Source organism: Centroberyx affinis, unplaced genomic scaffold (assembly GCF_046629955.1).
Source record: "Centroberyx affinis isolate AG114_WGS23_722 - 3 ecotype Tasmania unplaced genomic scaffold, CSIRO-AGI_Caff_v1 ptg003806l_1, whole genome shotgun sequence".
Lineage (NCBI taxonomy): Eukaryota > Metazoa > Chordata > Actinopteri > Beryciformes > Berycidae > Centroberyx > Centroberyx affinis.
In genome coordinates, this window is record NW_027281671.1 from 67,809 (window position 1) to 82,059 (window position 14,251).

At 42.8% G+C, this 14,251-nt stretch overlaps 1 pseudogene; it reads right to left on the reverse strand.

Moving 5' to 3' along the window:
• Positions 1–5,265: 5,265 nt before the first annotated feature.
• On the reverse strand, positions 5,266–7,281 carry LOC139662483 (potassium voltage-gated channel subfamily B member 2 pseudogene; annotated as a pseudogene).
• Positions 7,282–14,251: the final 6,970 nt, after the last annotated feature.

The following is a 14,251-nucleotide window of genomic DNA, read 5'->3' on the forward strand; positions in this document are numbered from 1 at the left end:
TTTGTTCAACCCACTCCCCCCATCTGAGAAGCATATTCTTGTTGGATATGACTGGAGTGGTTCCAACACTACCTATATTGTAGGTATGGAGAAAACTGAGGAAAGGAAACCCAAACCAAAACAGTCATTCTTACGTTCTCATGGTGCTGACTGCTGTTAAATGATATAATTGCCAAATTAAGATGAGATGAAACCTTAATGATCCCTGAAATTGGGTCATTGTAGCAGCAAATACCAATAAGAATATTAAGGTTATATACACAACAGACAATTCCAATTCTAGTACATAGAATAATGGGAAAAATGTCGATTACAGGATTATTGGGTGTGCAAAATCACAGCAGCAGAATGGACTGAAACAAACATAAGAATATTCCTAATTTTCTTGGGGACCCACAGAATTTATTGGACCCCACTTTGGAAACCTCTGGGATAGCCAACTGAGAGGTAAAGTTGCCCCCAAGGGCCTAGTTAGCCTACCACAGATTAGCTGCCCCACTCCTTTCCAAACCTCTGCCTCCAGATAAGTGCTGAAGGCCAAACTCCACATCAACAAATGATCAGAAACAAGACAACTAAATAAAAGTATGTCTAAGCCTGACAGGGTTTCTGACCTTGGCAGGTCTTTTCTTTCTGTTAGTTAGAGATATTTTTTCTTTTCAATTTCAGGGGATACAGTTTCCAGGCAGGCAGTCCATGGAGGATGAATTGGGATTGTAAAGGAATGCACCCAAGGGCATTTTCTAAAATGACACATTTTTTCACTTCTGAGCTGAGAACACTACTGCAGAATAAAGACAGAATAAAGCTCAATCAAGTTTAAAAACTTAAAACAAGCATTCTGTGGGTCCATAAAATCACTGTCATTTATGGAGCAACTCCACGTTTTATATTAATGACATCACATGGTAGAGCTTCTGGTTTCTGGCTTTGGGAGAGCTGTTTATGTTTATAAACACTGCTTGGACTACTAAACTACAGAAATGAGGCAATCCATTAATTGTGTCTATTGGAAAGAAATACATTTCTCCTTGGTGATAAATGGTTTATCAACGGGTACCAAAACAGATTGCTGAGTAGTCTGCACTTTTGCATATGAAAAACAACTTAGCATACCTTATTGGACCGAATGCAATATCAGTTTTAATTAGTGCTAAGTTGAGATGATTTATTAATTCATATATTTGTATTATATAATGTAATGGATCCTCATTATGCAAAAATGTACCCAGAAAATGCGGATGTAACTACAAAAAACAGCCAATTTGTACAGTAGAGAACACCAGACACACACACGAGTTATATACACATTTATTTGTTATCCTGCATATGCTAATAGACGTAATGGGGAACAATGCTCTACAGAAATGTTGACATACATGTACCATAACAAAGTGTTCTGTGGTCACATAATTGTTTGGACTACTACATGCATACAAAGATGCTGCTTTGTACAGAAACAGTCTGTAGCTCAGAATGTGTCTAATGATAATGTTCTTCAAAAACTGAACAGAAAAAAGTCAAAAAACAAAAACAAAATCCAAAAAGTAAGAGGCAGAAGAATACACGGAGACATGGGAAGAAACAATGTAGCCTTATGCGTTTTAGGAAGTGGAGGAGCAGGTTTGGTAAGCACGCATGGGTGACACAGACAATACCCATTCTCTCAGAGAAAATAAAGACACAACCTTTCCGCTCTGTACAGTATCACAGATGATAATGCCATTGTGAGACAGTAAGACAGAGCGCAGTCCCTTTGCTGTCAGCTCACAGAATTAATTTCAGCATCCACACAAACATCATCCCAAGGGAACATAGCTGATCAATCCAAATCCCTTGTCTCTCTACTCTACCTGTCAAAATGAAGGATTACTCCAGGCTAACATGGAGACATGATTACTACAAACAAGGGAAAAAGGAAAAAAAAAACCTTAAATTGAAAGTACAGGTACATAAAAAGAGCTTCAACAAGAAGGCTATCATAACCTCCTTTAAAAAAAAAAGAAAAAAAAAAGGATAAAAGACAAATGAAAACCCAAAACAAGAATAACCACCACTGACCCCGCATTTAACATTTGTTCTTGACAAATGCGAATTAACACTTTGGATTGCACCAAAGAATCTGCAACTGAGTTTCCCGTGTGGGATCACGTTACATGAAAGATAATTCCACGACCTCTCACATGAATCTCTGATTACTGAGTCAAATTATATTGGTCTGGGCATATACACAGAGTAAAGGAAATACGGACCACAACTGATCACTGATGCGATGGAAGCCTTTGGGAGGACTCCTTTTCATCTCTCCTCTTTCTCTCATGGCTTTCTCTTATCTTATAACCCCAAAAATCCACCGTTTTTTTTCCAATGGAGCACTGTTCCTGAGGGCGTGCCACGGGGATACAGCCTCTAAAGCTGCAAGGATTGGAGCACTCCGTGGTGTCAGTATGGGAGCAAATCAAAAGGATCAGTTCAGTGACAGTAGGGATCTCTCCCTGTCTGTGGTCAATCAGTTTGACCCATTACTCAGTGGTGACTACTCTCTCTCTCTTTCTCCCTCACTCTGTATCTCAGTTCTTTAACACATTAACGGCCTAACCTCTATCCCCGTGTCTGTGCTCTTCCCTGCCTCACTGGAGACTGATGGGGGTGGACATGTGGTACATAGAATACCCAGGAGGAGGGAAAAAATATTGCCGCTCCTTACTCTGGGAGCCAAGACATCAATGTGGATTTGACAACATCACTTTTCAAAAAGTACAGAAGGAACTAGTTGACGTTAGCTGTTAAAGAAAAACAGAGAATCGATCCAATCGGAACATCAGAGAGTTATAGAAAACCTGAGAACTCAATAACATTACTTGTATCTATTACATAAAGACCTGATTTCTCCTATAAAATTAGAATTTTCTGTACAGTGCTATATGAACAAAGCCAAATGACTTGCTACCTTCTCATAAACAGCAGTATTATGAAAAGGCACGCATCATTTCAACCACCGTATGGCAGGAAATTGTGGTCGTGCTCCATTTTGGTTTAGAAAAAATAGAATCATTCTCAACGTTAATTCACAAAAAACATAAAATCCTTTGTGTGTGGCCATTGAAATTGGATTATCTTATCTCCAACAGACATTGTTAGATTCTTTTGTAAATCTAACAGTAATATAAAAGGCCCTAGTGATCAATTTGGATCCCTGTTCCCAAAGATAATCAAATTTGAGGTCCATTGACATCTGGCATTGAGGTGCATGACAGCACATGCCAGCCATATAATATGAAAAAGTAAAAGTCAAATTCTCCATTTGCATTGTTTGTGATATTGTGGTAGTTGTAACACTGTTTGTTTGCCTCATATTAAAGATATATCATTTGAAAAATACAAGTAATTTCTGCCTGTACACTTACAAATCCCATAGACAGAAAATAAAGTGCCACAATTCTTGGCCTGCATAGATTGCAGTATGCGGTATTGCACTTTCCACACTTCTCTGTGAGAACAAAAAACAAAAACACAAACAAACAAAAAAACAAACAAATAACAATAAAATAATTCACCCACTCACTTTCTGTCGGTACCATTCTGGTTTATGTGGCTTTCTCAGACTCACTACTAGTATACACAGCTAGTACACTCAGCCAAGTGCCATGCTGAAACAATAAACAAATATTCCAGCAATAAATTGGAATCAAAGGCAACATACAACAGATATTTTCAGTCAGTGAAAAACAAAAGCAAGAAAGAAGACAAAAAAAAAAAACCTTTGGGTTTAAGTTTGACTGAAATCAGTTTTGTTCACAATAAAACACAATAAATTACAGTCCAAGACACTACGGATATACAAAAAAAGATGCCTTAAATAATCAGCAGGATCGGATAAACTTGCAGTAGTATGGAACAAATGTCAACAACGACATCAGGGTGCTGAGGAGGTGACAATGACAACAGTGCAGGTAAACCACCCATAAGGAAAAGAAAACTCAACTACTGTCATAGTACATGTTACCATATTGTTACTGAGCAGCTGAGATAGATGAAAGCATGACTGTGCTTGATTTGGTCCATTGATATCGCAAAGATTATTGTCATCTTTTTCCTGTGGTAGACTATCATTGTTGAATTGCCAAAATAGATAATTATAGTGTAAAGCATATATGTATGTTAGTGACCAGATCTATTGTACTTAATTAATAAATATTCTTATTCGATTTATGGAATCTCACTTCCCTACTGTAGAAGGTTTCTACAACCAATCTAGACCTACGTATTTCATATTGTATTCTTAAAACTACATTTAGATGTATATATCTGATGTCAGAGAGTAAATAATATTAATTTATGTGATTTGGATGGAATCGAGAGGCCGAACGAGGAATAAAACATGATATTTTAAACCCTGTCCTAACTTCTGAAACCAGCTGATAAATATTTTTAATAGTTGAAGCATCTGGTAGTTCCTGTCCTTACTGGTTACATATTTGGCAACTACAGGTGTATACTCATTAGAGGAGGTTTTATCCTTCTTGCCCACGTAAAATGTTTCGGTCATTAATTCAAAAGTCGTATACTGGACGTTCAACTGAAAGTTCAACAGTCGTTATGAAAACCAAAAGCAATAACGTCAACATTACAGTTTCATACACCATTTCTTCACACAAAACATTATAGGGTCGTCATGGGAACACTTTGCATTTCCACAAAAGGTAATGATATGTTTTTTATAGGTCGCTACGATGCAACACTCGGTCTGAGGTCTCTCGATTCAACCCCTCCCTCCCTTTTCACATTAGAAATATTTGTACCTTCAGTGAAAGTGTTTTCTTTTGCCATCCTGTGCATTGTCATTGCCTTAGTTGTCCTACTATTTACAGTGGAGCGCTTTCAGCAAACTAAGCACCGTAAAATATCTGTCTTTTTTAAATGCATGCTTTTTACAGATAAGTCCCTCTGTGCATTTCTTTCTTTTGCTAGAAAAAAGATACTGTCTATATGTACATCAGGAGGACCAAAATGTCTACATAATTTGATAAATTCCCTCTGTTTTTCTTCTTTGAGCCCATTGTTTTTGTCCCAAAGTCATTCCCAAATCTGCATGAAGCACTGCAGTTTCTTTTTCAGTGATAGACAACAACACAAGTAAAAGGGACTTGTCATGCCATGCAAAAACATCTTTCACTACAACTGCACCCTTTTCCCTCTTCCTCTTCTCCCAAACACCAGGCTGAGGTCTGTAATGGGTCTGTTCCCTCACAGCTCCCCTTACAGTCACATACTGGTTTCACAGGTCGGAGAGAGGCTCCCATCCCCCGGTATCAGGTGGATCTCAGGTGTAAACATGTGGTTCTCCACTTTGTGTCCACTTTGGTTGCTGTCAGCCTTGACGTCCTCGCTGGCCCCAACCACACCTTGGGTGCAATTTTGCGCCGCCGTCTTGGGTGACAAGGGTGCAACCGCAGCGCCCGCCACCTCCATCAGATGCTTCTCTCCGTGGTTCTCTGTAGTTTGATCTTCATCGCCGGGTGGGGTGTCCACCACCAGCCTCTTAGGGGACAAGGGGCTGGTCTCTCCCTCTGTAGCCGGGAGCAGCTCCTCTGAGCTGGGGATGAGCGGTGAGGTCTCCCCCTCTGGGGACTCATCTTCCAGGAGGCTGGAGCTCATGTCCCCAGGAGAGGTGGTGCTGGGTGGTGTTGGTGGGCCTTCAGCGGAGGTTTCTGTGAAGTTGACCCTTAACCCTTTCACTTTAAGGGGGTTGTTGCCTCTAATAGAGCTCTGGATTTTCTCCACAGCTCTGTTAAAGCTCTCCTCTTCCTCTATATGGAGCTGTGATCCGTCACCTGGGTTGAGCGGGACAGATTCATAGAGGCCATCTTTGAGCTCCTCGTCCTGGGAGTCTTGGTCATCAATGGCCCTCAGCTGGCTAAGATCCAGAGGGGGCGGGGCCTTGGGGTGTCTGTCCTGACACGGGTTAGCTCCATCCTCACCTGAGTTAGGGCCCTCCTGTCTGACATCAGCCGAGCAGCTGGCAAAGCTATTGGCGTAGGAGGGCGGGACTTCATTCATCTCCAGCTCCACTTCCTCTTTCTGTGTGGACTCGGGGCTGTGAGGCTTCCTAGGTGGCGTGGAAGGGGCTGTCATGGAGGTGCTCATAGTGCTCATGGAGCTGGTGGTGTTGAGATTGGTGAAGGACTGTGACTTGGTCATCTGGTTGTACATCTCTTCCAGTTTCTGAACATTAAGGTGCTGTGGGCTCCTGTTCATTCGCTGTGGACTTCCAGTGGTGGTGATGGTGATGCGGTGCGGGGAGCCTGGCAGTAGAGAATCAGGGTTTCTCTTCTCTGGGGACTTGAGGCTGGTTTCAGAAGAGGCGTGCTGGGCCGGGTCACCCCAGCGGCTGGGTGACAGGTGGTTGTCCAGGGAGATTTTGTCCTCTCCTTTCTCCACCACCACATCCATCAGCTCCATACTGCGGGCAAAGGCATCTTTCAAGTTCATAGAGACAATGCTGCCATTCCTCTTGGCTCTCTCCAGCGCCTCCCTCCTCTTGATGGCCTTCTCCTGCCTCTTCTGCTCCTTGTAGAACTCAGAGAAGTTGTTGACAATAATGGGGATGGGGAGGGCAATCACTAGCACTCCTGCAATGCAGCAGAGCCCGCCCACTATCTTTCCAAGCAGAGTCTGCGGGTAGATGTCGCCGTAGCCCACTGTGGTCATCGTGATGGTGGCCCACCAGAATGAGGCGGGGATACTGGTGAATTTGGTGGCATCTTCATCTTTCTCAGCAAAGAAGACCAAGCTGGAAAATATCATGATGCCCATGGCCAAGAATAAGATGAGCAGCCCCAATTCATTGTAGCTCCTCCTCAGAGTAAACCCTAGAGACTGGAGCCCTGTGGAGTGCCTGGCCAATTTCAGGATCCTCAATATTCTCATGATCCTGAATATCTGGACCACGCGGCGCACGTTTTGGAACTGCAGCACGCTCTTGTTGGACTCAGTTAGGAAGATGGTGACATAGTAGGGCAGGATGGCCAGCAAGTCAATGACATTCAGTGGGCCTTTGAAGAATTTCCACTTGTTAGGAGAGGAGAGGAAGCGGAGGAGGTACTCCATGGTGAACCAGGCAATACACACAGCCTCCACGTGGGCCAGCTGGGGGTTGTCGTTGGCCTGGCCAAACTCGTCTATGACCTGAAGCTCCGGTAAGGTGTTGAGAGACAGAGCGATGGTGGAGAGGACGATGAACAGGATTGATATGATAGCCAGGATCTGGAGAGAGGGAGAAGAGCACAGAGAAGAATAAAATATTAGTGGGATGCAAAGAAAAAGTCATGTAGTTCAGATGCACATACACATAAATTAAGTTTTATATTCAGTAATCAAACAGGATGGAAATGAATACTTAATCATACACACGTCAGGAAAATGACTTTCACTGTTGCTATTAATTAATTGAAATGGAGACTAAATATTCAGCATCAAAAGCAAATGCTGCTTGAGAATCCAAAGTGTGTAATATAAATATCTACTACAAATGACTGAGCCACAACATGTTGACTGAAGAACACAAGATATATAACTTTTATTCCTCAGTCAACATATCATCTTGTGTTCCCCACTCAACATATTATGGCTCAGTCGTTTGTGGCAGATTTGAGATGCATTATGAATAATCAGAGGTGTTTGGTTTGAGTTAGAGACAGAGAGAGACGCATAAATAAATGCTGGAAGCGGCGGAGTATAAATGGCATGAATAAAATGGAGTGTTAGAATAAAGCAGTGGCTCTCTTTGCTTGAAAGGCTGACTGGGAGTGTTCCTGAATGAAAATGAGCCCTCCATAGGAAGAATACAGAGCATGCCGTAGCATTTTAAATACGGACAGAGGGGGAGAGCATGGCATTGTGAAATGGCAAAGGTAAGGAAGGTAACAAATGAGTGATTCAATCTGTGAATGACTGCAGCACTGCAAGAGAGTCCCAAATGTCCCATTTCTGAAGTAATGGGAAATAACAATGGCCAGAAATCTGTTTTGGAAATAGGGAAAGGTGTGTGTGTGATTTCATGCACAGTATATAAAGGTCTAGAATGATTTTAGCTCCACCTGTTGACAACAGTCTAAAAGTGCCTCTATCTATCTTAAAATAAAATTGATTATTTTTTTAAATAATCAAAGAAATTGCAAAAGAAAAGCTTCTGAAAAGTGGCAGCTATTGTTTGTTCGTTTGAAATGTAAATGATGAAAGTATTATGCTTTGATATAATTTCCTGTGCCTTCTGTTCAGTAAGGAGATGGGTAAGAACATCCACCATAATCCTGTGAGGTCAGCATCGCATGTGGCTGCGTTTCAACTGCAGCTCCTTACCTTGGCCAGGTAGAGGAAGGATTTATTGACCTTAATAGATTAAACCCGGCCTGAGAGGCTCTGACTGAGGTTCGCTAGTTATAAAACGAGGGTGTGTGAGCAATGTATATGTACGCTGAGTGGGTGAGCGTGTTTGAATGTGAGATGATTTGAGTGTGTGTGTGTGCGTCTTGTTGGCACAGAGTGAGGAGTATTACATGGCTCTCTCATCCTCCCCTTACTCTTCTTCTGCCTCCTCCACCTCTTCCTTTCCATACTCCCCCACCTCTGCCTTGCACCAGCGGCAGAGATAAAACCTCCTTAGTATGCTGTTGGGATTAGCTGAGTTCCTCTTTCCGCAGCTCCACTCTGCTCAACACAGTGTCTCAACCCACACAGGTGAAAAGTCTCTGTCCTACACTCTCTACAGTATTGCAGCATAAGTTATCTAAAAAGCTGCTCCGACGTAAGGACGACTCAGTGCATGGAAAACGCAGCATTCCTTTGTGAGGAGGCCTCTTCGACCTGAGCAATATAAAACCCATTAAAATCTAATGAACAAAGATTGAGGAGTCTCACTCAAGATAGGAAAACAAGACAGCCTGAATACTAATCACGAACCGCATTAAGTTGCAGAGCACATTCATTATCTTAAATAAATTTAAACACTGCCAAAAGTAAATTAAATGTCTGGAGTCATTCATTATATCTCCTTTGTCACTTCTGATCATTTTGGCAAATATGATATGCAGGGATGGAGCTTAAGGATTTCACAAAGTAGCCCAGGGGTTTGCCATTTCCATACTCTCCATTAGCCCTTATTCACACTCCAGCTAACAAGGACACTAACTCACACTGAAAAACAATGGCTAGACGCCCTGCAAAATTTTCAGCCCTGAAGATATGAAATGATTATGGGAATAGGCACAACTCAAAATGTAAAAAAAAAAATAATAATAATTTTCTAAGGCAAAGCAGCAAAGGTTTTGAAGCCTCTTCTTTGCAATCATCCTTTCTGGTAGATGAGTGAGACTTAGTGAGAGGGAGAGAGAGAGAGAGAGAGAGAGAGAGAGAGAGAGAGAGACAGAGAGAGACTGTCCTGGCTCAGCAGAGGAAGTGTTGTCACTAATGAATGCTGGTGCTGATTAGGTTAAACCTATTAGCAGCTAAGTGAGGCGGCCTGGGCCTGGCCTGGCCTGGCACCGAGCAGAAAGACTGTGGAGTCACGATGACCTGAGGACGCAGATTGCTTCCACACCCGACCTTTTTGGCAAGCTCGTTTGAGGCTCACCCCCCGGTGCCAAGCCACCCGATCAGAAGACCTTTGCTTGTGCTCCTGTTGCTGAACACCTTGGCAGCAACTCAGTTCCTGAGATGGAAGAGTAGATTAGAGATAATAACCATGAGATAATGATTTTGCTCAGTTTATAGGCTTACCGGTGGTAAACTGTACAGGCTTACACAATTGAATTTTCAGATACACGCGCTAGGAACAACTATGATTTGTGGAACTACAAGCACAAGGTAACTTATTTCATTTTTTCTATTTCAGAGGTCAGCTATTCTTTATTTAGATTTCCATTACCTGCCTCCGAGGAGACAGTTAATCTTCTGGCGTTCCACACTCTGGAGCAAGGTAGCCCTTTAAAAGTACTCTTTGAACAGCTGAATAAATGTATGTGTGGGCACCCGCGCTCGCACACACACTCACACAACCACACACACACAAATACACACACAGTGATTAATGTTTTCACTGACCCACACCCATACGATCTCACCTTCCCAGACACCCATACACCCCTTGCTCATGGACATCAGAAGCAAATGGCATTTTAGTGCGAGGATGAGCAATCCTGAGGTGGCTCGCATTAACCTACTGTAATTGAGTGGGAGTAGTTAAGAAGATCAATTACTTGGGTTGAGTCTTCTTTGCCCCCGATTTGCATGTGTGGTGGCATTAAGCATAGCATAGCGTCGAATGGCGTGAGTCACGGATTTAATCTGCTGGAAATTAGCACAAATCCTGCCAATTGACCTGGAAGTGACCTTATTATGGGGCAAAACAGATGAAAGCTACCTGAGATAGGAAATGAAAGAAAGACATTTCACTGAACTGGATGTATGCAAATTTGCAGAGCTAGTCTTTGAACAGGAGTGAGCATCTTGGACAGGTTACGGCCCATGTGAGGAGGACTGGGGTTATAATGTCACCAGTACCTTGACCTTTTGTGCCAAACTCTTCAAAGCTGCCTGCCTACATCTACTGTCTGAGAAAACTAGACGTTCTATGGTATTGCTCAGTTTTGAAATGATTGTGGTTGAAGTGCTTGACATTGACTCAAAAGGACACCACCACTTGTGAGGGAAAATTGTAAGCTCATTTAAAAGTTGAACAGTTACATGAACAAACATCACATTATCTACTATGAAGATTAAAGTCCTCACAAGTCTGATGTGATTTAAAAGTGCATTAACTATCTGTGCTGTTGAGTTAGAGCTGTTAAAGTAGAAGATGTCACAGATTTTACTGTATGTGACCCCTATCTCTCACCTTTCTCTCCCTCTATCTCCCTCTTTCTCCCAACCCCTTGTCCCCCTCCCTGTGAAGGATCTGACCTCAGGTTCCCATCGTCAGGTCATGGTCAGGCCAGGGATGAGACCTGATTGGCTTAGACAAGAGGGTAATGTCTTCAGATGATTAGGTGATGTGTGGCATGCTTTAGCTGTCCATGGCCATCCTGCGCTCCTAAGCTATCCCTCCCCCCAACCCAACACCAGACACTGTGCAGAGAGAGTGGAGAGCTGCTTCACAATGAGATTTAGAATGAGATGAAAAAGAGGGAGAGAGAGAGAGAGAGTGAAAGAAAGAATTATTATATTTCATATGATTTTTTTTCATTTTTCATTCACTATCCCCTGGTTCTTTCCTCTCTCTACTCCTGAGCGCATTATAAAAGACGTCATGAAAAAATAAATTACTTGACGAATGCCCTCACAACAAAAAACAACCGGCTCAATCCCTAAAGGGACGCCTAACAAAATAATGCCAGCCGAGTGTAAGGCAGCAGTCGCTCATATCTCTCGTGTATCAAGACAGCGTGTGTCTGCCCCCACCTCACCCATACCACTACCCCCACCCCCAACCCCCACGCGACTTCAATCCACAGCACCTCTAGGTAGAATTAGATCCTCAGGGATACCGAAGCAGGAACTGTGAAGTTGATCCAGAGGAGAAAGCTGGCAGGAGCCACTGAGTCGAGCCTTTCTTGGTTTCCATTCCCCATCCTCTCTTGGCCCTTTTCCCCCAGGAACCAGTCGACAGGGACGCTAGCTCACTCCACTCTAACTGCCCTGTCATCAATGACAGCCTCGCGGTCGCTAACAGTTACACCCCGCTGCACGGATCACCTCCTCTGCCCTCGTCTCGTCCCCCACAGCATCCCACCGCTGGAAGGATGGCGTGGGGAGGAAAAATTACCCACGCCACAGCAGCGGCCTGTCTGTCAGCTCGGGGGAGGCTATCGATTGTGTACACATCACATTACGGACACTGAGCCTGGGCCGGCCTGGGCCAGTGGGCACCTATTGATCTCCCTGCGCAGAGCTCTCATGGACCATGATCCACCTCTGAGTTCCCCGCTGCCCCTCTCCCCCTCCACCTACCTGTGTCATCAATTTGTGCTCGACAAATTGAGCCATTCCTCAGGTATGATAATTTTTTGCTGCGGAATCAATCCAGGTGATTATGGCTATGGTAATGCGGATTGATCCCAGGACTTATGTGGTATTTCATCTTCTTCTTCCAGTGGGATGACCCCATCAAAACATGCATTGGTGTTGAGAGTCACACAGTAGCATGGCTTACTGAATAAATTAAAATAAAATGTAATTCATTCAAGTAATGAATTATTAATTTTTAATGTACAAGAGGGCAATTACCCTTCATTATCCCTGCCCAAAAAGACTGATTCCTAGAGGTGCATAAATTCTGTTAATAAGCCATTGAACAAAATGGCATTATTAAGGATTCTGGCACAGAAACTGTGAGAGAGATTTATAAGGCATGGATAGTTGGGATACGACTTGGGTACGACATGCAGCCTTAGAAAGATTCAACACTAATCAACAAAAGAGTAGACGCATCTTCCCTCTCACACTGTTAAGATTCTGGTGGCTGAGTAACTCTTGCATGGCCAGTGTCCAAAGACTTAACAGAGAGAGAGAGAGAGAGAGAGAGAGAGAGAGAGAGAGAGAGAGAGAGAGAGAGAGAGAGAGAGAGAGAGAGATGGTGACATTTGTTGGCTGTCCAATGTTTTGTCCCGTAGCTCTTCCAAGGTTCAGAGAGGTTTGGAGGAATGCCACAGTCATTACGGTTTGGGCCTCGATTCTAAAGCCATTAATCTATGGACAAGATAACTGTGTTCATAAAGCACTGGAGAGACAACGATAAAGCTCACCTAAGGCAATTCCTTAAAATTGGGACAATATGTCTGGATGCAAAAGTGAATTATGCATAGGTGATTTGAATGAAAACTTTACAGCAAAATCAGAATTTTTTTTTTATGAATCCTATGTCCATCTGGCTTACTATCTTTGGCAACTCCAGTGGGAGTTTATTACATAATAACGATGGCTAATTATTCTGAGAAAAGCTATTGAGCTGCTCATATTCCTTTGACATCTCTTAATGTAGTCAATAATTGCAGTGGATCTAACCTATTTGTCTTGGCATAACACAGCATTCAACAATAGCCACACCATGTCACTTACAATTTAATTTGTCATCAGTCAGCTAGACTGTCTAGTATGTGTCGCATACACTTGGCAACCTCTCTCAGGAGTATTGACATGATATGATTAAAGTCATAATTTCAGGGTCAACCTCAGTGAGGTGAGTTACACCATCAGTATAAGAAACAAACTCAAACAAACTGTTTTTGACATGAAAATAAATCTCACTCTGTTCCCCGCCTCTTCCCCGCATTTGTGGGAAAACTCTCAAAAATGTTTAAAAAAATAATCTCTACAGTGTCAATGGAACATTTCATTGACACTGTTGGACATTTCTAAAATCTATAGTGTTCACAAGAATTGATTTTGGATTTACCCTTGAGATCCTATGTTACGTTGATGACCATAATGCATTGCACATAGTGTGGGAAACACACAGCTCAATAGCCTTGTTAGATCACTGAAAACAAAAAATTGGCGATTTCACACACACACACACACACACACACACACGCACACGCACACATACGCATGCATCCACAAGACACACAAATGCATTTGTGGCTTATCGTCATTTAATGACACTGAGTTCTACTCACAGGTGTTATCCTAACCATATCATCATTATTCTGTGATTATTATGAGCTATCATTTTGTGATTAGAGGGTGTATTTAAAGCACAAGGCCTGCGGTGCGACATCCATAAGAGATCAGTGCAGAGCTCATTAGTCACTCATGCACTTTCTCTCACACTATCCTCGCTGTAACCATGCAACAGCGGGGGTCCTGAGGGTTTGGGCTAACATTGTGTGCCGAAGGTGTGAGGTTCAGCTCACCAGTGCAAAAGCTCCAGTTGAGTGGGCTGACAGCATATGAAAGGAACCTTAATGAATAACAAATTCTCGCCTACTTGCCGGCCACCCTCACCCTTCGCTTCCTGAGCTCATTTTTAGCCGCAATATTCCAGGAGAGGAAAGAGAGAAAGAACCAAAAAAAGTTAGAGAATCACCCTCCTACATTACACTACATTACTCCTACACCCTCCCTCCTATTGAGCGATGTTTGCTGCCAATATGGAGAAAAGCTCTCTCCCTCCATAGCAGGGAGCAGGATAAATTGACTCAGAAATTGCAATACGTTCAGATGGGTCTTGATCAGTATTGTAATAAAACAAAGC